This window comes from Panthera tigris, chromosome B1 (assembly GCF_018350195.1).
Source record: "Panthera tigris isolate Pti1 chromosome B1, P.tigris_Pti1_mat1.1, whole genome shotgun sequence".
Taxonomy (NCBI): domain Eukaryota; kingdom Metazoa; phylum Chordata; class Mammalia; order Carnivora; family Felidae; genus Panthera; species Panthera tigris.
The window spans coordinates 154,654,378-154,681,285 of NC_056663.1; the positions used below are offsets into that span (position 1 = coordinate 154,654,378).

At 34.9% G+C, this 26,908-nt stretch overlaps 1 protein-coding gene across 3 annotated transcripts in view; it reads right to left on the minus strand.

The window, feature by feature from the left end:
• The window catches only part of ADGRL3 (adhesion G protein-coupled receptor L3), a 687,513-nt gene that overhangs the window by 632,850 nt on the left and 27,755 nt on the right, over nucleotides 1-26,908 (minus strand). For all 3 annotated transcript variants that reach the window (XM_042984449.1, XM_042984448.1, XM_042984447.1), the window contains exon 3: nucleotides 1,479-1,547. The gene's annotated coding sequence lies outside the window, so the exon portion shown is untranslated. The remainder of the gene's footprint in view (nucleotides 1-1,478; nucleotides 1,548-26,908) is intronic.

The window sequence follows — 26,908 nt, forward strand, 5'->3', positions numbered from 1 at the left end:
CTACAATGGTGAGTACAATATCATATCTTAAAACACTCAGTACTCTTAAAGTAAAAACTACAGAATCTCTGAAAATAGATTTTTAATAATTTATAATCAAACCAATTGTATCAACAACTCAAAATGAACATGATTTAATGTAAGAAAATTGTTATTTCTACTTTTAAGTTGTGTTTTTATAATAATTTATATTCTAGGTATTACAAAGTCACCTTACAGAAATGTACTTTGGTAACTTCAAGAAGAAAGGAAATTCCAATGTTACTCTTGGTTGATTAATATCAAGGCCTACAGAAAACACAAATAGACACTTCTCTAAAGAAGACATCCGGATGGCCAACAGGCACATGAAAAGATGTTCAATGTCACTCCTCATCAAGGAAATACAAATCAAAACCACACTCAGATATCACCTCATGCCAGTCAGAGTGGCCAACATGAACAAATCAGGAGACTATAGATGCTGGAGAAGATGTGGAGAAACGGGAACCCTCTTGCACTGTTGGTGGGAATGCAAATTGGTGCAGCCACTCTGGAAAACAGTGTGGAGCTTCCTCAAAAAATTAAAAATAGACCTACCCTATGACCCAGCAATAGCACTGCTAGGAATTTACCCAAGGGATACAGGAGTACTGATGCATAGGGGCACTTGTACCCCAATGTTTATAGCAGCACTCTCAACAACAGCCAAATTATGGAAAGAGCCTAAATGTCCATCAACTGATGAATGGATAAAGAAATTGTGGTTTATACACAATGGAGTACTATGTGGCAATGAGAAAGAATGAAATATGGCCCTTTGTAGCAACGTGGATGGAACTGGAGAGTGTTATGCTTAGTGAAATAAGCGATACAGAGAAAGACAGATACCATATGTTTTCACTCTTATGTGGATCCTGAGAAACTCAACAGAAACCCATGGGGGAGGGGAAAGAAAGAGAAAAAAGAGGTTAGAGTGGGAGACAGCCAAAGCATAAGAGACTCTTAAAAACTGAGAACAAACTGAGGGTTGATGGGGGGTGGGAGGGAGGGGAGGGTGGGTGATGGGTATTGAGGAGGGCACCTTTTGGGATGAGCACTGGGTGTTGTATGGAAACCAATTTGACAATAAATTTCATATATTGAAAAAAAAAATATAAAGGCCTATTTGTCTTCAAATGATTTGCTAAATAAGATGCAAATCATTTATGTTATTAATATATGTAACAAATTATTTTTAATAGCACATTTATTTTTCATAGAGCTAGAGTATACTTCCTCACAATGGCAAATATTTTGAACTACATTACTTACATATTTGTCCACATGAAATGTCAATTTATTTTCCACAAAATATATAAAGTTCCATTTAAGTAGCTCATTAAACAGTTTTTAATATGAACCTCATAAAAACATACATTAACTTGAATGTAAACATTCACTGAAATACACTGAAATGACTAACAATTATGATTGGCAAAAAATAATCTAATAGTTACCTTAATTTTCTCTTCAGTAGCTAAAAGTCCATGTTCTTTTCCTCCAATTTACTGAACATTTAAACATTCCTGTAAAAAAAAAAATACATTACATGATTAGACAAGAATGTACTACTTTATGGTTACTTTTGTAGGACTATTTGAATATACTTATGTATTTCTTATTGTTGGTCAACTATATTTTTTCCCCACAATGTTTGGGGTATAGCAGCAGAGCCATGGTATAAAAATGAAATTCAATTCACCTGTGACAGATCTTCCTCAACCACCTAATCTGCTGTAATGTACATTGGGAATAATTAATGACTCTGGTAGGTATTGGAATTTAAACATTTTCCTAATTAAAAGAAGATGTAAGATTTTGTAATAAGTTCTCTGATTTCTTCTTGCCATTTGCAAAAACGTGCATGGAGCTATAATCGATTAAGATAAGCAAAATAAGTCAATCAGAGAAAGACAAATATCATATGATTTCACTCATGTGGAATTTAAGAAACAAAACAGATGAACATATGGGAAAAAAGAGTGGGGGAAAAGAGGAGAGAGGAAACTAACCACAAGAGACTCTTAAGGACAGAGAAGAAACTGAGGTTTGATGGAGGCAGTCAGGTGGGCGATGTACTAGATGGGTGATGGGCACTTGTAATGGGCACTGGGTGTTGTATGTAAGTGATGAATCATTAAATTCTACTCTTGAAATCAATATTGCCCTGTACATTACCTAACTAAAATTTAAATAAAATTTTTAAAAAATGGTCATAAAAGGGGCGCCTGGGTGGCTCAGTTGGTTGAGCATCCAACTTAAGCTCACGCCATGATATCACGGTTTGTGATTTGAGTCCTGTGTTGGGCTCTGTGCTGACAGCTCAGAGCCTGGAGCCTGCTTCAGATTCTGTTTCTCCCTCTCTCTCTCTGCCCCTCCCCCACCCACACTCTTTCTCTCTCCCTCAAAAATACATAAACATTTTTTAAAAATTTTTAAAAGACCATAAAAAATAAAATAAATTATATGATTTCTAAGAATTTTCTGGGTTGTTTTTTTTGTTGTTTTTTTGCAACAGACACTTTTAATAAGATCCTGGGATATATTTAATCACTTTTATCGTTAGAAATGCTGTGGAAAAAAAAATGAGACATGTATCTTGCCACTTAATCAGTATATACAAATACATGCTCTGTGAATTTATGTATATACACAGATACTGTGATTATAATAATTTAAACAAATTCAGATTTTAAAAGTAGAAAGGAATAAACAAAAAAATAAGACTTAAGTGGTAGGTTTAAAGGGATTTTTTTAGTCTTTATTTTTCTTTAAATCACCATAATATTTCTATTCCTTTTATTATTAAACTAATATCAATATGGCAAACATTTTATTTAAAAAAAAGGAGGAGTGTCTTTCATAGTATTTTCTTTGGGATTTCAATGTTTTCTAATGGTTCTGCACTGGTCATATCAAAGTCTGAACTTTCTAGTGAGTCTATTTAAGTGCTTTATATGAGCATCAGCTGCATTAGTTAATTACTATGATACTTAGTATTTATTATGCTATTAGTAGTAATATGCTATTAGCAAAAGCCTAAGTAATCATATATGTGCCAAAACAATGACAAAATCTAACATGTATTCTATAATCTTGTCCCCAAATGGATAAGAAATTAGATATGTGGAGAAACTCATTAGCATAAAATTAAAATTAAGCTCTTCATAGAATCACTATTGATTACCATCAGATATATAAGAAAACAAATTAGTGGTAAATATATTCACTAACAAAAGCATTATATTTTGTTTGAGGATTTCAGATTATATTTTCCTAGTGAATACCCACCCATATTTGGCCAATTAGTGAGGTTTTATACCATAAGAATAATTCATTCCATATTTGAATGGCACACTTGACTACTTGAACAGGCAAATGCAAGCAATTGTTTTAGTCAATTCTTGGCTGTACATGTAAGGTATTTTTTTCCTGTTTTTTTTTTTTTTTTTCCATCCAATCTTAACTAACATTCTACATCTGATCATGGGTAATGAAAGAAGCACAGGCTCTCCTAGAAATATCCTCAAGCTTTACATTTTGTTTCCCCCAATAATGAAATACATTCTGAAATCCAAACATGACTTCTTCCATGAAGTTCTTTCTCCCCAACAGCACCAAACCCACTCAACCACAGACAGAACCAGTCCTATGTTCCCTGATGATCCTATACCACTTTTTATATTCTTCTATTTGGCTGAACCCCTACAACTGCTTGAGAACAGAGGCTGTGACTACCTCTTCAGTTGATATTACCCCTTCCTAAAGAACTAAGCATTTAACAGGGCCTCAAAAATTCTGACTGGGTAAACAAAGTATTTTCGTTTTAGTTAAAACAAAACAAAACAAAATTCTAAGTATTTATTGGAAACCATCTGTATTGGGCTCACATAAATTGAGACCAAGAACAAAAATGCAACATTATATGTGTCTTTGAGTTTGTTTGCTTAACTATCTTTATAGGTCCATTTTCTTTTTGTCCATAAGATCAGAGATTCTTTAATTTACAGTTTGGCTATAACTGTCTCAATGCTTCATTCAATTATATCCCTTTAGGCATTTAAGAATTAGTAGACAACTCGGACAGAAGAACAAAGTTACACGGGGTCACAGCTTCCTAAGATGAAGGAGACCAGGACTGAGGTAAATTGCAGAAAAGGAAAAGGGGAGTGCATGTCTGAAGGGAATTGAAAACCAAAAGGAAGGGAGGAAGAGGTCATATCAAATCATATCAAATGATACTGTTCCATCAGCATGAAGTGTTAGGATAAATTTCTTTTCCAATAAGTAAACGTGATCTAAAAGATTTTTATTTTTATTTCTTAATGTCTATTCACTTTGAGGGATGGAGCAAGGGAGAGGGATAGAGAATGCAAGCAGGGGAGGGGCAGAGAAAGAGAGAGAGAGAGAATTCCAAGGAGGCTCTGTGTTGTCAGCACAAGCCCCAATGTGGGCTGAGTGTCACAAATCATGAGATCATGGCTTGAGCCAAAATCAAGAGTCAGAAACTCAACTAAACTAAACCACCACGCACCCCTAAAAGGGATTTTAAAAGGAACTACTAGAATCATTTTTGAGCAATGTGACTACTTCGAAGGAAAGCACTCAGGAAGGATAGAAAATTTGGTGTGTTTATATTTTTATATTTTCATTACCATTCAAAAGTGACATAAAAAGAAATTCACCAGCAGTTATTGAAATTCACTCTATGCTTTGCAAATTATAGATGGAAATATCTGAATATTAGATAGCTTTAATTAAAAATTAAAAAGTAAATTAATTCATACTTTAGATAAAACTTTGTTATGAAGCACATATGGAAGACAGCAACAATGGAAAATAAAATGGTAAGGATCTGATTACTAACTAAAAAAGGGGAATACATAATAAAGATAAATGTTCAAGGCAAATTTTCTAATTCTGAGATAGCAAGTTTAAAAAGTAGAGCAACATTCATTCATTCACCCATTCATCCACTGTTTCATCAAATATTTTACCCAGTACCCAGGCACAGTTCTAGGTGCTGTAGATTCAGGAGTGAACTGAACAGACAAAACTAGCCCTCAAAGAGTTTATATTTACATTGTGGCTGAGGAATGGGAACAGAATGAGAAAGAAACAAACTTTATACTCTCCAAACACTTTTAGTAACATTTTAAAATTTTAAACACTTGATATTTTTGAAGATTCTATGTTCCTATTTAACCTTATTTTTTTTAAGGTTTCAAACACTTTATATCTTCACTTCACCTTTATAAAATTCCTGAGGTTAGTATGAACACTTCCTTGTTTATTTCACAAATAAATATTCTGAGACACTGAGTGTCAAAGCCAGAATTTGAATACAACTAATCCAAATTCAGTCTATACCCTCCAGCTTCTCAAATAGCATTGTGCTGATTATTATTGTCCATATTTGATAAGAGGATGCTTGCAATGAAAAACCACAGGCTTTCTTAAATGAATTCTTTACGAAATAATCATCTCAGAATTTCACATTGATTATGGTTTGAAGGCACCTTCACATTCTAATATTTAAATAAGATTCCAGGAAATCCAAGTAAAAATTAGTCTGGAATTGAGATGAAAATATATTTTATTATCTTGGTCTGTGTGGCATTAATTATATTTATGTGACACCTCCCACTGAACTGTCCAATAAAGGTTCAGGAAGCAATGAATAACTCATGGGTACAAACACACTTTAAAAAGATCATTGTAGTGTCAGGTAAAAGATGGTTTGCAGCCTAAGATGACACTAAAATGTTTTAAAAGATCAGTGAGAACTGAGAATAAAAAAAAAAAAAAAATAGAGTGAATTAGTAAACTACTTATAAGGTAATATATTTTTTTTGGTCTATGAGAGTCCTTAAATCATTTTTAGAACAGTTAAATACTAGATGTCACAATTTTATTATCTGTAAAAAGAGGTATATGGCCTCATATCTATCATTTCAAATTACTTGGAAGTTAAATAAGAAAATAGGAGTCAAACTGTATATAGACACATTAACTACACTTATGACATTCCACCTCCATTACTAGATTTTCCAGCGCTGTCTCTCTAGCTGTGATGTTATTTTCCAACTACCCAGTTTCCATCTCCCAATCTATTAGTCTGAGTCATCTTCAAATATCTTCTACTTTCAGTCCATATCAGTAACTATTAGCATGTACCACCACATTATGTTCTCAGGAGACTGTTTGAATTTGGCTTTCATCTCTATTTCCAAATGTGCCACTGATAAAGATTATCATGGTTATAAAGTAATAGTGCTAAGGCAAGATCCCAAAGCATTTTACACTTAGTTTGACCTCCTGCCAACATGTGGTCACCACTGGCCCCCATACTTGGAATACTACAATAGCAACTTACTTCTTTTTTTTTTTAATTTTTTTAACATTTATTTATTTTTGAGACTGAAAGAGACAGAGCATGAATGGGGGAGGGTCAGAGAGAGAGGGAGACACAGAATCCGAAACAGGCTCCAGGCTCTGAGCGGTCAGCACAGAGCCTGATGCAGGGCTTGAACTCACGGACCGGACCATGAGATCATGACCTGAGCTGAAGTCCAATGCTCAACCGACTAACCCACCCAGGCGCCCCACAACTTGTTATTTCTTATAGTGCCATTTTATCCCTGTTTTATCTACCTTGCAAACAGCTGCCAGGATAATCTTAGACCTCATTTTCCCCATGATGATTTCTGCACATTAATCCACAAAACATCCTATTGTTTTTCACAGGGTCTGGTTTTCAAGACCCTCTACAAGATGAGTACATTCTTTTCTATTACGAACACCTTTTTGACACTACTCTACTTTACCAGACAGAATTTCTGCATCAGCCAGCTGAGGTTGCTGACTGGTTCCTCAGACAGATTATTCCAAATAGAGTGGTTTGTTCATGCACCAAGGATGCTGTGTAGTTCTGTACACTTATAATTTTTTTTAAATGTTTATTTATTTTTGAGATAGAGAGAGAGCATGAGCAAGGGAGGGGGAGAGGAGGGGAGGGGAGGGGAGAGGAGGGGAGGGGAGAGGAGGGGAGGGGAGAGGAGGGGAGGGGAGGGGAGGGGAGGGGAGGGGAGGGGAGGGGAGGGGAGGGGAGGGGAGGGGAGGGGAGAGGAGAGAGAATCAGAAGCAGGTTCCAGGTTCTGAGCTGTCAGCACAGAGCCTGACGTGGGGCTCAAAATCAGAAACTGTGAGATCATGACCTGAGCCAAAGTCGGAAGCTTAGCCGACTATACTTATACTTTGAATACTATGCTAATAGTGTGTGAAGGTCTCATCCTCTAAAGAAATTAGCCTCAAGACTTAGAGCACAAACACACCTGTAAACTTATGGTGCATTTTAAATCAAGAGTACAAAGCCTAGTCCTCAATGGGTCAAATTTTCATATAAAATCATTTTCTGCCCCCATGAATGCAAGCCATTGTAATAAGGAAGGTATCTTGGTTGTAATTTTAAATCGATAATAAAACTGGACAACATTGACAAAAACAGTTTGTTTCAGGATTGTGGAACTGGCCAGTCATCCAATAAATTAAGCGTTTTTGCCAGAAAAATTACTCTTCTTTTGGTAAGAACTGTGGGGTTCCTGTAGTATTTTTGCCTGGAAATTCTGTTATTTCTCACCCCAACCTCCAGCTAGACACTTAGATCATAAAACAAACCTTAATGAATTTAAAAGAACAGAAATTATACAAAGTAAACTGTATGACCAAACCAGAGTAAAATTTAATTTTTTTTAGAAATCCCCAAATAATTGGAAATTAAAAAAAAAACTTTTATAAGTACCTTATGCAAAAAAAATCACAAGAGAAATTAGAAAATAGTTTTCAACTGAGGAAAACTAAAGCAGAGTATACCATAATTTAATGGAATGCAGCTAAAGCAGTGCTTAAAAGTAAATTCATAGCTTGAAACATCTAAGAAGAAAGAGAAGAAGAGCAAACTAAATGCAAACTAAGCAAAAAGAAGGGAAGAATGAAAGGAAAGAATGTGTGACAGTGATCAGAATATCAACGGTAATATGAAAACATTCCTACTGCTTGTTATTAAAATCCCTTACCTTTTCTAGCCCTTAGTATCTTCATCTTTAACATGATAATTAGAATAAATTATTCACAACCCTCCTTCTCACTGAAAAATACAATTAATATTTTCTGGACCAGCAAACAAAAGTATAAATGATATTAAAAATATGCACTACATCGACAACTAATAGTTTATTAACGGAGGGAAAGGACCATAGATAATCCAAAACAAGAAATAATCTTGAAAGCTTAATCATACATTACACACATTTTCACTTATAAAAGGCTAACCCTTTTACATTTTAGTTTGATGACTATCAAAAGAAGTTATAATTAATGAAAGATAAGGGAAAACATTTATTATAGTGACAGTCTGCCATCATACATACATAGAGAGGAGAACAGAAGATAGCCTAGAATAAGACAACATAGGATAAAGTAGGATAAAGTAGGGTAAGACAGGATAGGGAAGGGAAAAGAAGTATGCTTAATTAATGTCTACCATATACCCTGCCACTGGGTGATATCAAGCATTAGAGCAGTATATACAAAGACCTTGCCTTCATAGAAGAGAGTTTTGTATTTATTAAGATCAAATTTCAGAGATTAGTCCTTTTACTTATTTCCTTTAGTTTCAATTCACCTAGATGGAGATTGTTTCTTCCCTCACAGAAATGGCAATGTCCTGATTAACCAATCAATTTATCAGAAGTCCATGGCATCCATAACCAAAACTCTCATCCCAACAGGTTTTGACTAAGGTAGTACCCTTGAATGGTAATTCTTCCAGGAATGGGTTTTTTTTCTGTACTCCTTCAGCTTATAAAGATACAAAAAGGCAGGGACATTATTCATTACCAGGTATCCAAAACGAATGCAAAGCTTTCATACCTACAAACACCTCTTTCTCAGAGTTTAGCCTAGGAATGAAACAACTGATGCTTTAGCTTATATTGTGTAAGGACTATGCAGCCACTGCTCTAAGAAGACTTGGTGGGTTTCCAGGAACATTATTTCCTCAGCAACATATTGTCTTCTTTCTCTGCTTGAGAAACAGCTTCCATGTTATCAATATACAAAGCAATCATTCAATGTAATCTGTGTTTTTACCCCTCAAAAGTGCCTATGTTATAACTATAATTGCACATAACACATTCGCATCCTAATGAAAGTTTCCAAATTCTATAATAAGAAGCTATGATGCTATTTTCATTTGTAATAAAATGTGCCTACATTCCATCCTTTTAAATAACCATTTATTGGTAGAACACACTGAAATCTGCCTTTTTACTTATATCTTGTTGTGTTTTATCGCATGTTCAAAATTTAAACAGGGAACTTCAAAAATGCCTAGAAACAACAATTCTGATACATGAAAACATCTTTTACTTTAAACATTATCCTATCCTTAATTATCAGGTTCTTAGTTCACAAAAATGTACTTCCCCTTCGTGGCAAACCTAGACAAATAAAACAGCTTAATCTCAAACTATTAAATGTAGTGAAAATAGCCTAAAAACAAGTTATTGTGCCTATGTGCTACTGAATATTTTCTACAGACTCATGATTGAATTTTTATAGATTTATACAGTTTCTTTCAGTTCTAGAAAAATGATTTTTATCTCCCATTTCTCAATCCCTGTCACCTGATCTCAATTCTAAGGAAAATCCAGTATGCCAGAATCCTAAGTATTACTAACGGTGAGAACCTAGTGTCTAATGAAGTGTTCTCAAAGGTTTAAGAAAGTTTGGATTGCCAAGCCAGACACTGAATCTCAGATAAGCTTCTTCCAAAAATTCTCATTCCTCTGGTCATTAAAAAAAAAAAAATCAATAGATGTAAATCAAAGTTTAAAAAGCTTCTGAGAAATGACCTCTGCTAAGTCTTTTGGGGGCTTTCCAACTGTGCAGGGGGCAGGGTGTGGGATCAAAAAGCAGAAAGAAGAAGTAAAGAAATGTTTCTGAGCAAGTGAAAAAAAAATCTAGCTGGAGAACTAAAAGGGATTAGCTTACATATCAAATATCAGATTTCCATTGCATTGCTACGCTGCTTTCTCCTCTTTTTTCTGTCCCATTCTTGCCTTGCCCATAGTTCATTACATGAAACTTTATTTCCCCACTTCGTGTAAGATTTCAAGCAGAAAATCATCAGTACTGAAATCTTTAAAATGGTATGCTTTACATTACACAGTAATAAGCACCTTATCTGAGACTCCACCATCTGGAAATCAGACCAATTTAACACACAGCCCTAAATCTGGAAATATATTTAAAAGAAAAAAGAAAAAAAATCTCACAATGCACGAAAATCCAGTGAACTTGACTCACAGAGAGGCCTTCAGTCAAAACTTATTCTTTATGTTCTCCAGTATTCTAACAAAGAGAAATCAGAAGCAGAAGCAGCAAACAGACTTAACAACCACCACAAATACCTTAAGATCTGAGGAAAACTGAAAAGTACCTAGAAAGAACTGTGGAAACAGTGTTATTCAAACTGTCAAACATCTGGAGCTCTGTCACGTTAACTGAGTGGATGTTTGCCTCGATTTTTCAGGAATTTTTCTGTACCCAAAGAGGCCGCCACCGAAGCAAGACTCTATTTAATTGAAGTTTTACTCATGTACAATTCAAACTAAACATCAATCAATAAGGTCCAATTATGCTGGCATAATAAGACAATTAAAAGTTAACAGCTTTGATAAAGTATAAAGGATATGTGTATGTTTTTGTGAATTTATCCACGTCTCTTGAGGACATTACTTTTTAAGCATATTTATTTTATTTATATCTATATATACATAGATAGATAGATATAAAGAAGAGTATATAAATCCACATATAAATTTGATATCACATATCCATGATGGGGTAAATCCATATCAATCGTTCCAAACAGTGTATATATTTTTTTAATTAGTTGTCTTTTTTGGGGGGGAGAGGTGGTAGGTTGAGCATATTTCTTCATAGGACTTTTAAAAATAAAAAATGTTGCCTGCAAGCATTCAACAATTTTTTTTAAAGTAAGGGCTATCCAATTAGAACAGTATTTTTCAGAATAACAAGTAAAAGAATTTAACAAGGGAAATTTCTTAGGTGAATTAAAATAGTAAGTTTTTTTTTAAATTTAGTTAGTACTAAATTATAGTTTACATTGCTACTGAGTAGGACCAATTTACTTTGAAGTATACATGCAGAAGATATAAAGGAAACATTAATAGTTAAAATAGGAAAAATGGTTGTTTTTTTTTTTAACTTTATTTTGAGAGAAAGAAAGAGTGTAAGCAGGGGAGGGGCAGAGAGAGAGAGAGAGAGAGAGAGAGAGAGAGAGAGAAAGAGAGAGAGAGACAGAATCTGAAGCAGGCTCCAGTCTCTGAGCTGTCAGCACAGAGCCCAATGCAGGGCACGAACTCACAAACTGTGAGATCATGAAGTGAAGTGAGACGCTTAACCGACTGAGCCACACAGGGGCCCTAAGAAAAATGTTTCTATTCTTGCCACTTTCCCTCTTAGCAAATAAAGTTAATTTCTCAGATTCATACAGGATAAAATACACAAATATGACTTGACCTATAACTATAAATGAAAATTAATGTGTTTCTTATTCCTTCAAATACTATTTAAAGCTAAATGACCATGTTTTATAGAAAACACAGTCTTATCTCCATCTTCTCTTACATGATTATACACCTATTATGACTATCAGAATAGCATGCTATGGTTACTACTGCCAAAAATCATGACCAAAGAAGAATAAGATATTTCCAGGATAGTGGCAGAAAAGAGGTTTCAAAACTTGGCTGAAATAATTTTTCACCTGTAAAATCAATTTCTTTCTTCTATTGCTTCACAAAATCCCTAATAATAGGCAACTGCTTTTGCATTCTGTATTTCAATTTAAATTATATTTGTTTAAAATGGATGAAAGTTTAAAATGCATAAACTATATATATACTTAGATTTCAAGTAAAGAAAACTATTTATAGCCATTTTCATTCAATAATCAATCCAGCAAAGAAAGCCACAGTAAACCTGGAGCTGGGTTAGCTAATAGTCACAAAACTGAATTAAACATTATTCCTGCTGCCAGAACACTTACAGCCAATTGTGCAAATTCTTAATAACGTACAGCACTCTTGGTTTGAAAATATTTAATTATCAACATTAGGGATAAGAATAATAATAGCAACAGTCACAAAACAACAGCAATAAGCTTAAGAGGTCAACTAACTTAATCAAAGCACGATTTAGATTACAATCTGGACAAACTGTGTTAATAGCACAATGGAGTACACAAGCAAATATACTGAAAATATTACCTAAATATTAAATAGCAAATAAAATGAAAACCTTTCTCTACTTCACTGCAGGCAAAGAAAGTCAAATGCAACTTGATCCAATTAAGCCAATTTAGGATACACAACTACTTAAAAGCTTGGGCCGTACTAAGTGATGAAGGCAAAATGGATTGAGTCCAAATCTACTTTATTTGTTTAGATGCTATTTATTATGGCTATATTTTATTATACAATAGTAAAAAAAATTACAAGGCGACATCCTGTTATTTTCCACTGGGAAAAATCTTACAGATGCACTATTAAAACTCAGCACAGACAGCAGCGTGCCAGGCTGCATTCCACTTGTGCCTTTACAGTGGGTCAATAGACACTGATGTTTATGCAGCTGATGGTAAAACTAGCCTAATTATTGCCACTTAAATCCATAAAAGTGTGGCTTTCTAGACAACTAGAACCTTTGACTCTATACATATTGTAAGGAAAAGGGTTGTTTTATCTTTTTAAATGTTTATTTTTTAGAGAGACAGACAGAATGTGAGCAGGGGAGGGGCAGAGAGAGAGGGAGACACAGAATTAGGAACAGGCTCCAGGCTCTGAATGTCAGCACAGAGCCTGACGTGGGGCTTGAACCCACGAACTCCGAGATCATGACCTGAGCTGAAGTCGGATATTGAACCGACTGAGCGACCCAGGAGCCCCAGGAAAAGGGTTGTTTTAAAATAAAGCAACTAAAACACCGTTATGTCTTCTTAAAAAACAAAATGTCTTGGGGCTGTCTTGGTGGCTCAGTTGGTTAAGCATCCGATTTCAGCTCAGGTCATGATCTCACGGTTTGTTGGTTCCAGCCCTGCATTGGGCTCTGTTCTGACAGCTCAGAGCCTGGAGCCTGCTTCAGATTCTCTCTCTCTCTTTCTCTGTCTCTCTCTCTCTCTCCACCTGCGCCCTGCTCACGCTCTGTCTCTCTCTAAAAAATTAACAGTACAAAATTTTAATATAAATAAATAATTAAATTAAATAAAATGTCTTAATTTCCCCCCTAATACTACTACCCTATTTTTCAGGGTAGCTAGCATATCATGAAATTGCTATCATCAAATTGTAAACTGTGAGCCCTAGTTCAAATCAGTTATCTAATAAATAGTCTTATTTGTTATGAAAGTGAATGAGCTTCACAATCACAAAAGAATAAAAAGCAAAAGAGGAAAGGAGGGAGGGAGGAGGGGAGAGAGAGACGGGGTGGGGGGAAAGGGTAAGAGAGAGGGAGAGAGTGAGAGAGAGAGAGAGAGAGAGAGAGAGAGAGAGAGAGAGAAACCAAGAAATAGACTCTCAACTATAGAGAACAAACATGGTTACCAGAGGGGAGGAGGGTAGGGGTTGGGGGAAATTGATGATGGGGATTAAGGAGTGCACTTGTCCTGATAAGCACCAGATGATGTATGGAAGTGTTGAATCACTATATTGTATGCCTAAAACTAATATAACACTGGATGTTAACTATACTGGAACTTAAAATTAAAAAAAAAAAAGATTATAATCAATTTCAAAAGAAGAGTTAAGATAATTACTTTTCTAAGCCCTATAAATATCATCTTTCTTCCTGTCATCATTACTCACATCAATCCACATTCATTGTGTACTGAACATGTTGCAAGCATTATACAGAGTTCTAACCATATGAAACAGAAAGACTATTTTTTCCCGATATTTTAGGAAGAGACTCAGAAGATAAGGCAAATTAATTTTTTTGGTTAGTATTTGCCACTTCCAAGGACACCAATTGGTGTCCTACAGTTCTATCCATTTTAGGCTAGAAATGGAAATATTGGGCTGCAGAGCTTGAGTTCTTGGAATTGCTTTCAGTTTTGAAGCAGAATCAACTTTAGATTTATGGCCCTAAAGCACTCCCTCAAAACTCTGCTGATTCAAAAGCTAAGAGTTCCTGACACACAACAGCATCCGTGCAAAGGACACCTGGACCACCTGAAAATGTAGGGCAGGGATGGCACTGGAGAGGACAGACATACTTTCCTTGCCTCCAATATGTGGATAGGATTCTTTTTGAGGTATTTTAGCTTAAATGATCTTGAACATCAAATAGCCTGTGTTTGCTGAGAGTCTCCTCTATGCCTTTCCATTTCCCAAAGTATGAGTCCCTTCAGCAGCTCCGCAGAGCTAAAGCAAATTAGATTTTCCAACTTAGAAAAGCCAGTTATGCTTCTGAGTAGTTGATAGCATTAAAGATTTTTTTTTTTTTTTTTGCATTGTGATCTCCAAAGTAGTCAAGTAAACTCAACATTACAATCTCCCTTTTTTGTTTTCTGCTTTTTTTTTCCTTTGTTTTGTTTCGTTTCTGTTCAGAACAACTTTAGTTAGGAAGATGCCTAGGCTGTAGCATTTGCATGGTAGTCATAATGTCATAGCCATTGTTTTATGACTTGAGCATAATGGTGTTAGCCAACAATACCCATCTCATCTCATCTTCCATTTTCTTTACCAGATAAATATGGGGGTGGGGGTGGGTAGGGGGTCATTTAGAGAATATCCTACTGCTTAATGTTCCCTCTAGAAATTCAACCTAAGGCTAAAGTAAGATTTGTCATAATTGCTAAAAGAGTTTGAAGAACATAGTTGCAGGATTATTCTTTATTACATCTATTATAATATCAATCACAACAGAGCTATTCAAAACTTGATAATGACATTGAGATACTATTAAAGAGAAAAGGCCACGGCACATCACACTACAGTAACTTTACCATTATTTCTGAATTTGGTGATCTCTCAAATGTCCTGTCCTCACCGGTAACACCAACTTGTTTGTACACATGGTAACCCACACTTAGAGTGTCCTCAGATTCTCCATCTGTGTTAATGGCTTCACTTATTTGTTCATTCATTCATTCTACATTTATTTGAAATCTACTCTACTCTAGACATTGCAATATTATGTGTGGCATAAAAATAAAGAACATGAAAGTCTTGCTTTCTAACAAACTTAATGCCCTGTGGAAACACGTTGTGTAATTAAATATTAAAAAACATGAGGTAAATACTATTAAAAAAAAAGAACTGATAGCAACATAGATGCACAACAGGCTTTTATGCAAAATGAACATAACAAAATCTTGCCTTGTATATTCAATACTTCATATTTCATGTATGATTACCACACAATAACAGGATATTCCATTACTAAGTAGTTTGACCACTCCCCCAATTATTTATCACAAATAATCCATAAAACATATAAAATACATATGTAATAATAAACAGCCCATAAAGCCTGGCTGTGCTGATTACAAATTCTACCTCTGATATTAGCAGCAATGAACTTAAAGTGTTTGAGCCTCAGTTTGTTCATCTGTAAAATCAACACTGCAAGTTATCTTAAAGTGTTATTAAGAAGATTAAAAGAGGGGTGCCTGGGTGGCTCAGTCAGTTAAGCATCAGATTTGGCTCAGGTCATGATCTTGCAGTTCATGAGTTCAAGCCCCCTGTCAGGTTCTGTGCTGACAGCTCAGAGCCCGGAGCCTGCTTCAGATTCTGTGTCTCCCTGTCTCTCTGCCCTCTCCTGCTTACACTCTGTCTCTCTCTCAAAAATAAACATTAAGGGGTGCCTGGGTGGCTCAGTAGGTTAAGCGCCCGAATTCAGCTCAGGTCATGATCTCACAGTCTGTGAGTTCGAGCCCCACGTCGGGCTCTGACAGCTCAGAGCCTGGAGCCTGCTTCAGATTCTGTGTCTCCCTCTCTCTCTGCCCTCCCCTGCTCACACTCTGTGTGTCTCTCTCTCTTTCTCTCTCTCAAAAGTACATAAACATTAAAAAAAGTTTGTTAAAAAGATTAAAAGAAGTCATCCATCTGAAAACACAGAACTGTCTTTAGCAAATAGACAAGTTTTTTAACCTATTAAATGTTATAGTTAATATTTTACATACATGTTTTTAAAACCATAATTTATAAATCATATAACACAAGTATCATTCAATAGGTGATAAATATGCAGCACAAAGAATATAAAACATTCTCAACACAACAGAGTTACTAAGTGGCAGATTCATAAGCAAAAATACATCCACAATATTCACAAAAGACAGAAATAAGTGACACACATATTGAGCATCATAACCAATATGCTCACAACTGTAGCCACTTCAAGAGATGAGTAACACTACCAGAAAAATTCTTGGCAACAAACAGCAAAACTTCTTCAAATATCAAAAAAAAAAAAATCTCATTGTGGTTTTGATGTGTATCTAACTAGCTAAATATTACCAGCTTTTAATTCAATCGATCTTTTTTTAAATCGAGGCCTTTGTCTCACGAAACCTGATAAAATGAAGTATAGATATCATTGGATTTTTTATTAATAAGCAAAGGAAGAATATTATATAATCACTTCTGATATTTTGTATTACATCATTCATGAAATTACTTCAATGAAGTTTAATCTTCAAGTCTTTTGGAGTAAATATGCAATTTAGATATAAAATTTACATAGATCATATAAGATTTAGATATAAAAATTCACAGTGTTTCAGGTGAAATTATATACTTGTTTTTGCTTCTTATCAAGTTTATAATCATTTAGTTAATTTAGTTCATTAATTATGTTTAGGCTAATAACTTTGTCCTATAGTCTTAGAAAGAATGATTATAACCATTTTCAACAATACAATTTCAAAAACACAGTAATTGTTTCAACAATTGAAACCGAAAATTCCCTTGGGGCGCCCGGGGGGCTCAGTAGGTTAAGCACCTGACTTCAGCTCAGGTCATGATCTCACAACTTGTGACTTCGAGCCCCACGTCAGGCTCTGCACTGACAGTGTGGTGCCTACATGGGATCTTCTCTCCTTCTCTCCCCCCCCCCCCCCGCCCCCCTCTCTCTGTCCCTCTCCCACTCATGCTCTTTCTGTCAAAAGAAAAAAAGAAAAAAAAAAAACAACCTAAAATTCCCCTCACCGGAGTGGGAAGCTAGGACATCTCTAAGGGCATCACCAGTCTTACATTATGATTATCACAGTCATCTCCTCTAAAACTGTTAGGACAAACACCACTCATGCCAATAAACTGTGAGAGAAGCCACTGTTACAGTAACACATTCGATATAAAGTTCTAATAAGATATATCAATCCCTCAAGCTAGACAGTTTTATCAATAATACAGAGTTTAAACTCAGGGAAAAGGTAAGAGCTACTCAGGAGGCATTGGTGACAAATGTTATGCTCTGAATTAAAATATAAAAAGGATCAGGTTTTCATTGGTAAATAGCTGTACTAAGCTTTGAGAAATAGGCATTAATAATAGACACTGACATATAGCAGAAGTGTCCAGGAAGTAATCATTTTTCCTTACATAGATTTACCTTATATACATAAAATAAAAAGAGATTTTTAAACATACACTTGTATCATAAAAGAAAACACATCCTTCGAGAACTTCTCCACTTCAGCTCGCACACAGTTAATTTTCTAAGTCCTTCAACTGTTTCTGGATCTCTTTCTTCAATTTTATGACCAATTATGCAGGTTTTATAACTTATGCTTTTTTTCCTTACTTATTTTCAGAGAAAGAGAGGGAGATAGTGGGGGTAGGAGCAGAGAGAGAAGAAGAAAGAGAGGAAATCTCAAGCAGGCTCCACAGTTAACGCAGAGCCAACAGAGAGCCCATCGTGGGGCTCAATCTCACGACCCTGGGATTATGAGCTGAGCTGAAATCAAGAGTCAAATGTTCAAGCGACTGAGCCACCCAGGCACCCCTGTGCTTATTTCTAACAACAGCAGCAACAACAACAACATACTGCAGTATTCTTAATTACATTTATAATTTTTTTTCTAATTTTTAATTTATAGAAATCTATCAGTTTCCTATATACCCACTACTCTCTGCCAATTCATACCGTTCACGGCTCTCAGAGTATCTGTCCTAAAGTACAGGCAAATTCACAATAAAGTAGCTGGTTTTACTATGTGCTAGGCCTGGTTGTAAGCCCTTTACATACAGTGACTCATCTAATCCTCACAACATCATGAAAGTAGCTATCATTACTGCCCTGATTTTAAGATGTAGCAATAGAAGCCGAGAAATTTATTCATAATTGGCAGGGCCTGGACTACAAATCAAGCCTGTTTAACCCCAAAGCACATGCTCTTAACCACTTCATTTTGCTCTCTACTTTCTTCGACTGGCTTAACGCTGTTTGTATTTCAAGACTCAAACCAAAAGCAAATATTTCAATAAAGCTTTTTAAAATCATGCAATCAGTCAAAACAAAGCTCCTTCTCTCTTCTCAGAATATGTAGCTATTCTTCTCTGACCCCTTCCACTTACTAAATACTTGCTATATACCAGGCACTGCTTTATACACACATCACCACACAAATGACATAGATAACAGAGTTTCCTCCATTCCACAAACATAAGAAATGAAGGCCAATGACATTTAAAAAGTCACAGGAAGTCAAAGGGCCACTGAGGACTCAACCCAAGCAGCTGCGCTCAACATACCATGCGGAACACACAACCTTCTACTGCCTCTTGGAAAGAAGAGACGAGGGCTCATATCCAGGGTCTCCTTTTCAGAATATTCGATTCATGGCCTTTGGTGGGTTACAGTACCTCTTAGCCTCAGTTTCTTCACTGGTAATATGAATATAAAAACAGCGTTTACCTCACAGTATTGTTTACAGAACGAAATAACACAAGTACATGCTGCTAATCCTCTAGAGGAAGAGCTTTGAAAGTAACCATATCCTCAAAACTGTTGCATTAAATGTCTGAAGGGTTGTAGCCTTCACTATTTGTAACTCTAAGAGAGAAAAGTCCATTGAAATATGTTGTATCCAGCAGCTATGTTTACCCATCTAATATCCAAAACCCTCTTAGGGTTTAGGTTCTGGAGGCTTCTAAACAAAGAGGTTTTCTTTTAAAAAAAACTACCATGTGAAGATAATTTTATTAATATCACATCCTCCTACTTAGCAGCTCTTAACTCGTAAGAAGTTTGGGCCAAAGACCATTTCTTAATTTCTTTTGTTCTTTTCTTTTTGGTAGCTATAAAAATTATTTGGTCCATGCCCTCTGTCATATACTTGAAGGCTGCCATCGCCCTTTTTTCTTCAGGCTGAATAATCTCAATTTCTTTGGGAATTTCACATGTATCGTCCTTTCTAATAATTTTGGTCACTTTTAAGATGCCTACCTCTAATAAATAGCACTTATGTTGGATTAAATACTGTAAACTATATTCAAAGTTACCTTAGAAATATTTATAATCTTTAACATCACAACATGGCACTATCTAGCTCCCAAGGCCACCTGGGGCATAGACTATTTCCTTCTGGGTCGCCCTCAGGCATCTCCCATTATGTCCTACCTCTCATACATTTTGTTGAAAAGACTGAAAGAAATACCCTCCATCCTATGATACAAGAGTACAAGTAGGTCATTTTTTAAGATATTTCTCCCATAGAAATCCGATCAAGATAGAAAACCAATACTGCAGAAAATGATTAATCAGTATTATATATAATACTATGTACATTAATGAAAATAACAACAGGATAAGAGTGAATACTAAGAACTGATTATGTACTAAGTGATTTAAAATTCATTCATCCAGTAAATACTTAACTAATTCAACAAATGTATTGAGTCTCTCCTATGTGCTAAGCATTTTTTCTAGGTGCTGGGAACAAAGCAATGAACAAAACAAATATTCCTGACTTTGAGGGAATTAGATAACAAAACATGCTAAATAAAATATAGAGTACGTTTCATAGTGTGCAGTGATAATAAAACTGTGTAAGAATTTAAAAGTTTTAGGTAATATGACAAAAGAAACTTTCAGTAAGAAGTGACATTTCAATAAAAAAACCTAAAGGAATGAAGGTAGCAAGGTATGTGGATTATCTCTAGCAAGAACATTCTCAGCAGAGGGGACAAGTGCAAAGGCCCTCAGGCAAGAGGTGAAAGGATTTTATATACCAGCAAGGAGACTAACAGGTTGGAGTAGAGAAAGGAAAAAAAAATGGTGGAAGAGATCAGATAGCTACCAGGGAGCTAAATCTTTATTTTGGTACAACTTTGTAGGCTATCATTCATACTGTCTTTTATTACATGGGTTAGAAAGCCACGGGAAAATCTTGGGCACACTACAATTCATGACACATTCTTAAACGATGATTGTGGTTACAGTGTTGGGAACAGATTACAGGGGCCAGGTGGACTAGTTAGAAAGACAAGGCAATAATCCAGGTGAGTGAGGACGCATTTTAGTTACAAGGTAGTGACAGGGTAAGCAGTGAGAAGAGGTGGAATTTTCAACGTATGTAAGGAAGAACCCATAGGATTTGTTTGTGAATTGAATAGGAGGTGGGAGAGGAAAAGAAGTCAATGTTTTGCATTGCAAACATTGCAATGCAAATGCAAAAGAAGCTACATTTGCAGCTGAAGGGACTGCAATTTTCTGAGGCTATAAAAGCTTCAGAAAACCTTTCAGAAGTTTAGCATTAGACATATTAAGTTGGAGGTATTACAAGTCATAGCGTGGATGTCTCACAAAGTGTCTCACAAAGAGCCCAGAGTTGTTGTAAATGTTTGGGCAGAGATGAAAATTGGGGAGGAATCACCACTTAGAGAAGATTTAATGTCAAATTAGAAGAGATCACCAAAGAAGAGAATACAGGCAGAAAACAGAAAAGTAGCAAAAACACAGCTCTGGGCATCTCTGAGATTGGGGACAATAGAGAGAAACTATTGAAGAAAATTAAGAGAGATGCCAGAAAAATACAAGGAAAGTGGTGCCCTAAAAGACAGCAGAAAAAATGTTTCAAGGAAGAGATGACCGGTATTGAAGGCTACTGAAAGACCAAGACGAGAAAACTAAGACTTGATCTCTTGATCCACAGCATGAACATGGTCAGGATTAAAGCTGGATGGTTAAAAGAGGATGGAAGGAGGAAATTTCTGTCAGCACCTCTCACCTGCATACCTGTGCATAACTAGGAGAATAGTAAAGCTAAGTAAACTGCTGTACTTAATCACCCCAGTTCTAAGGTCAGTACCTGAACCACTGGCAATATTATAACTTCCTTCGCATGTCATGTGTAGGGGACTATTTCCAATTTCTTTAGAGTAACTTTTTTCATAGAAATGCTCCAATGTGTATATATTGAATATTTTCTCCATGAATTCTGGATTCTTGCCTTTCTTCCCAAAGAGATCAAGGTGTTTAATTGGTTTTTGACAATTTTCATGTGTCTGAAAACTGTGATATTTGTATATTTTTATCAAGAGGCTCACCAGTCATGAATGCCAAATAGCCACACACACACACACACACACACACACACACACACACACACAGGTGGCTTTTGATGCCTAAATGAAACGATCCCTGATATAAAAAATATAAAAGTCTTAAAAATACTTACAACATAAAAGAAGCAAGAAACCAAGGTAGATATAGATACACATGATATAGATATAGATATAGATATAGATATAGATATAGATATAGATATAGATATATAGCTAGCTTTAGGTTTAGATATAGATAGATATAACAGTATAGTTGTTTTAAAACACATATAAAAATGGTAAAATAGTATTAAATATTTTTAAAATTTGGTGACCTTATAAGTGAAAAGCTCTTATTTTCGTTTTTTGTATCCCTTAACAGATACACATTAACGATAATGGAAAAATATCAACATGTGATGTTATCATTCAATTTAACAAAAAATTCTACTGCACTATTTAGTTCTAATTGTACTGCAATTCTTGCCCTTAAAATTTTTTCTTGGGGCACTTGGGTGGCTCAAATCAGTTGAGCATCAAACTTCGGCTCAGGTCATGATCTCACAGTTCATGGGTTCGAGCCCCACGTCAGGCTCTCTGCTGACCGCTTGCTCAGAGCCTGGAGCCTGCTTCAGATTCTGTGTCTCCTTCTCTCTCTGCCCCTCCCCTACTCACTCTCTGTCTCACTCTGTTTCTCAAAAATAAATACATGTAAAAAATTTTTTTTAATATTTTTCTTAGTCCAAACTATTTTAATGATAATATACAAACTGAAATACATATTGATCTTTAAAAAAATCAATTTAATTTAGGACATTTATACTGTAAAATCAGAAAATGTAATCACTTGATAAAGAAGGCTATGAACCATTACTTGTCCCACATTAACATGATAAAATAAGCTTGAAAATTTGCTAATGCCAGTGGATAATGGACTGAATTTGTAATGACAGGATTTAAAATTAACATCACTTAATTGACTAATTCAATCATCTTTGCACATATAATATGACCAACATTTTACTGAAAATAAAAAATACAAAGCAGTATATTGTGTCAGTAAATTGTATCACCAAGCTGTCAAATACCAAGGAGTAAGTTGAAATAAAGCCTCAAAGTGTTCACTGAGGTAAAAATACCTGATGTCTCAACTGGTTGTGTGAAACAGAAAACAAACAAACAAACAAACCCTTTTCAGGACAGGATTTCACAGACATGATATTTTAATTGATTATTTTTTTACACGAGTCTTTTTCCTGCTGATGGTAAATAATAAAACGGATTTGCAAGAAGTTTTCTTTATGGAGAGAAACTGCAAGGAAAATTTTAATGTTTGTTTTTCATTTAAAATGAGACCAAGCAAAGAAAATTAAGAAGCAAAAACTGAAGAAGCTATTTAATATAATGACCTTGTTGAATATCCCATGGAATGAATTGTGTTTGCTTCACTAGAGTATTACAAAATGCTTACAAAAATGAAATAAAAACTATGATTAGTATTATGGAAATGAAAAAAGCTATTGTAGATGGCCATTAGTTACATAACTATTTTTTCCTCTTTAAGGAAAAAATAATATTGGATTCTTCCTCTTAATATGTGGAATCATTTTTACTGCATTAACAGAAACAATGTTCCATTTCACTAATGAACTACCAGAAGACAGTGCATTTGAAGTAGCCTAAGTGTTCTGAAAAGAATTTTATGTAACAGATTTCTTAAGGCTTAAATGCACTCTCTTCCAATATCATTGTTTTGGAATGCAGAAATCTATAATCACACAAGTAGACAACAATAAGAATACATACTAGAGGCAAGTAATTTGATCAGGGGCAAAAGCTTTTATGTTCTTAAAATTTTAGAAAAAAGAAAAGGAATTTACCATGAATAAAAGAAAGAAAATTATGGTCAGATTCATATAATCTCCTCTCTCCACTGGTCATAAGTATCACACTCTATAAATAATGTTCTAGTGTTACGTTTTCCTACAGAAATAGCACCCACATATATACTTGTGTGGATAGAATAATTAATAAATTATTAGATTGTTATTATTACTGAATGTTTAATAAAAGAAACCAAATTGACAAAAATGTAATTATTATTACTAAATCTTAAATTAATAAAAGGAACCAAATTAACTAAGAGATTCAGGATTTTACTTCAAAACTTGAGTATTACCATGAACCTTATATCTGCACCCAAAAGACTATACTCAAAATAATTTATTCTCCCTACATTTAATCATCATTTATTGAAAACCTGCCACTTCTTGTCTTCTCTGCCAGATACACAACTCCCATAAGAAGGCTCATATAGCCCACCTATACATAAATATCTTGAGGAGATAGTGGGGTCAATGGTCTGCTGGGACAGCCAAGGCAGGTTTTGTCTAAACAGACATGGCCACAAAGGGCTCTGTTACACACCCTCTACAAATTAAAAATACCCAATTTTCACATCACCAATTTTAGAAAGATGGGTAAAATGGACGTTTTCGTATTTTGATACATACCTTCACCTGAGAACTACAAAATGCTCTTAAACCAAATACAGTATCTGCTTATACATAACAGGAACCAGCTCAATTTCTGTGGCATGGATCTTGCATTATTATCATTTAAGGACTGAGAAACTATTTAAAAAGATAGTCTATGGGTACAAATACATATTTGGAGAGTGAAATACATGTCTCAGAGGAAGACTTCTTAGAAGAGGCTTAAAGTAAAATTAACACAATACTAACAATCTAATAATATAATGCACACAGTTGTGGCATCTGTTTACAGCTGATGAAAGTATTTTATTTTACTTGATACATTTTTGAGCAATAAACAGATTTCATTTTGCCAAATTTTAAGATCAGAATGTCAAACCTTAGTTGCATCTCAGCTAATATCACCCATCAGGCAATAAAAGAATTCGCTTTAGAAAAGAAGTCACTATTTTCACTATGAAAAAGATTCCTATTTTCATAAAATAAATCTAGTCTTTATATTTCCACTTTTAAGTAAAAGGGCCAAGGACAAATTATTCTGGTCCACTGACCTTAAATATTCCGATCAATTCAGACTGAGACTGAAGGAAAAGTTGAAACCAGAGACTGACCTACTCCAGCAAATATAAACTGAAAGGAGAAAAAAGGCCATAAAACTATACCACTCTTCAAACCAAGGCAGAACAGAGAACTCAAGGTGAACACTAGAAGCTTTTTAAAGAGTCTTAGCAAGGTCATGCTGATAAATTGAAATGAATAAGACTTGGAAGTACCAATAAATCATGCTAATTTCTTCAGAACCCACTGTCCTGGCCTCTCTGAACCCAGAGGTAATGGGCAGATTATTCACATTCCTGATTAATAATTTTAAAAATTTTATATATGTTACAATAGCTTATTGAGTCAGAGTTCAAAGTCTGTATTCTATTTGGGTCACTACAGCATCAAAAAAAAAAAAAGTCTTATCTCTGCGTAATAGAGGGCTTCATACGAAGTATATAATATATGCCATTGTGCTCCATTTCCCGAATAAACAACCTCAACCATTAAAAATTCTTCTCAAATAAACCCTTCCTTTATTCCTATAATTGTTTGTAGTGCTCTTAACATAATTTTTCCTTAAACAATTGTGTTCCTGTAAGTCCATTTTATATTGTAATGTAATTAACTTAGAACTTCCAGGTATTTAGAATAAACTATTTGATAGGAGCAGCATAGTTTAGTGGTTAAAAACATCAGCAGTGCAGCTAGACTGCCAAGGATTCCATCCCTGATCCTCCACTGGTTTTGAGACCTAAGGCAAGCCACTTAACTTCTCTGCACCTCAGTTTGCTCCCCCATGTAAAGCGAATGAATCATTACTTGCATCATAGGGTGGCTGTGAAGGTTAAGAGGTAACAAAGTCAATCACTTAGAGTACACAAGGCACACAGTAAAAACAAATAAATACTTGGTATTACAATTAATTATATACTACACGTTTCTGAGAGAAAAGAAGAAAAACACAAATGCAAAGTATGGCTGCGTAAGTGTTCTACCATGAAAATGAAAATGAGACTATTAAATCCACTTGTGGTATTAGAAAAGTGGGAAACAATACTGGTTAACTTTATTGCTTTAAAATAATTAATTCCAACAAGAAAAGTAAATAGAAAAATGCAAAGCATGGGTTTATAACCATCAGCTACACATAAAAACTGCTAAAAACCTTCACTCTGTCATCTCTTTTGGAGGGTGAGTGGAAGCTAAAGTATTTTGAAATCATTACCCTTAGAATGACCTTTAACTCATATATACTTTGGTACTTATATCTAAAAATATTTTCTATTTAGCCATTATTCTATTTTTACACCTGATTTAATAACTAGTTAATATCACCCACTATCCAGTTTGTTTTATTGCTCATTTTTTAAAAAAAGGATCCAGTAAAAGTTTAGATCCAGTATTTAAATGTTTTTTAAAGCTTATTTTTATTTATTTTGAGAGAGAGAGAGATAGAGAGCCAGTGGGGGAGGGGCAGAGAGACAGAATCCAAAGCAGGCTTCAATATATCAGTGCAGAGCCTGGGTAGAGCCCAATGTGGGGCTGGAACTCACAAACTATGACATCATGACCTGAATGTAAATCAAGAGTCAGATGTTTAACCAACTGAACCACCCAAGTGCCCCTTACATATGGTTACTAATGGTCTCTTAATCTAGAAAGACTCCCTCCAATAGTGGAATTTTCTTTTTTTGAGTATAGTTGACACAAATGTTATACTAATTTCAGGTATGCAATATAGTAATTCAACATCTCTATATATTATGCTATGCTAACAATGTGGAATATTTTTCAGCTGCACCTTTCCAATGTTAATCTCAGCTTATTTTTTGTTCAGGTATAATTGACATAAAATATTATACTAGTTTCAGGTATAGAACATGGTGATTGGATATTTGCATATATTGCAAAATAATTACAATAAATCTAGTTAACAATCATCACTATATAGTTCAATTTTTTTCTTTTCTGATGAGAACTTTTAAGATTGACTTTAACAATGTTTAATATGTAATACAGTATTATTAACTATAGTCACTATGCTGTACATTCCCTCCTTGACTTACTTATAACTGGAAATTTCTACCCTTTGTCTCGCTTCACCAATTTCTCCTTCCCATCCTGTGCCTTTGACAACCACAAATCTATTCTCTGTATCTATGAACTTGCTTTTTCTTTACTTTTTTTTAATTGTACAGATAAGTAAGATCATAT